The sequence below is a fragment of the Amphimedon queenslandica genome, unplaced genomic scaffold (genome assembly GCF_000090795.2).
Source record: "Amphimedon queenslandica unplaced genomic scaffold, v1.1 AMPQUscaffold_12920, whole genome shotgun sequence".
NCBI lineage: Eukaryota > Metazoa > Porifera > Demospongiae > Haplosclerida > Niphatidae > Amphimedon > Amphimedon queenslandica.
In genome coordinates this window covers 36,216-37,680 of record NW_003546844.1, presented here as the reverse complement: position 1 = coordinate 37,680, position 1,465 = coordinate 36,216, and the positions used below count along the sequence as shown (strand labels likewise).

Genomic DNA, 1,465 nt, shown 5'->3' with positions numbered 1-1,465 from the left:
CATACAACTTGGGTAAGCATCTTCTACAGCAGTCACGGAACCAATTGTTATAGACTTATAATAGCTCAGTCTTGAAACCTCAACAGCATCTCACAACTGTAAAAATCTTAAAACAGAATTAATTTAATTTAATCTAAAATTAGGTGAGATAGAGCCGGGCAGCCATTTCACTTTCAGTAGGGTAGAGTCCAATTAATGGTAGTACTAGCTGAGCAAAAGCTTTAAAATCTATGCCTAGCAGAGAGCTAACATACCTGAAGACACTAAAGCCATAATTGAGAAACAAGATTAGGCCGTTATAATTAGATTCATTGTTTCTCGTCCCCGCCCGCATATTAATCTGTTGCGCGCCAATTTTCTGTTATTGTAACTTTACTAACTTATTGATTCTTATTGAATACCGAATTTTGTCAGCTAGAGTGTCAGCAACTTTTCCTCATCTTTTTCAAGGTATGTAGTTGTTAAAACTACATAAAAATTTACTCTAGTCTTATTTAGGCATATTGCGGATCTGTCAGCTGTGCTTCTGAGTGTGATTCAGTTGTGATTCTGAGGTGCTAAGTAAACGGACGCAGGGCGTGAGAGTACTCTTCTTCCCTAGCTTCATCGGTCCTCTCAAGTTGTTACCGTTGCTGCTACCATAGCTGCTGGATAGAGTGCTCTTCAAGCTCGCTCTACGTTCTAAAGGCTAACTCGAGCTAACTTGAGCACCGAGTTGAGGACGCTGGGAAGGCCGCCATTTTGAGACAGCACTGATTAATTTAATTTTGTCACTTTGGCTACATTACAGTCACCACAATTAATTTTACCATAGTAAGTTAGCTAATATTATTCATACATAAACTGAAAAAATATTTAGTAGTTATCACAGTTCAATACTAGCTACACTTCAAGTAGTCTACCAATACTATACACCTCCAGATGCTACCTGTTTCTGCTGCAAAGTGGCATAATAAATTGTGGTTTCTTCTAATTTTGATAATAAGGTATTGTAACCGGCTTTATAAAATTATGTATAATAGATATGATTACAGATTATATGCTGAAATGTATTTGAACATCACTGTTGTTACGGATGAGACTACTATTGTCCCCTGGACCATTATTCAGGTATGATGTTTAAGCATATTTTGAACTAATTATTTAAACTTTCACTTGAGATTGATTTTATTACTAATATATTATATTTGTAACATTACATGTATTTATTGGCTTACTGTTATTTTGTAGCAAGAAGATGAGAATGGGACGTTTTCTTCCTTGTTTTTAAGAATACAATCTGGTGTATTTACTACTACTCGTACTACTGAAGATTTAACAAATGTGTCACTCAAAAATGTTTATGTCGGCCAGTCGAAAGATAATTTTAGTGCTGTAGAACAAACTCATTCTGTCGTTGGTGTTTGCAAGTTGTTTGGTTGTCACATAAAGTTTGTTGTATCGAAAGATAGTACTCAGGATGTAA

At 35.6% G+C, this 1,465-nt stretch overlaps 1 long non-coding RNA gene across 2 annotated transcripts; it reads left to right on the top strand.

Annotated features, from left to right (window-relative positions):
• The first annotated feature begins 295 nt into the window (after positions 1-295).
• LOC109586237 (uncharacterized) lies at positions 296-1,458 on the top strand. Of its 2 annotated transcripts, none has more exons than XR_002186894.1 (5): positions 296-450; positions 499-813; positions 863-986; positions 1,035-1,110; positions 1,231-1,458. It is a non-coding gene; the product is annotated as an uncharacterized LOC109586237 (long non-coding RNA). The 2 variants fall into 2 exon arrangements; XR_002186893.1 differs by having other exon boundaries at positions 860-986.
• The last annotated feature ends 7 nt before the right edge of the window (positions 1,459-1,465 follow it).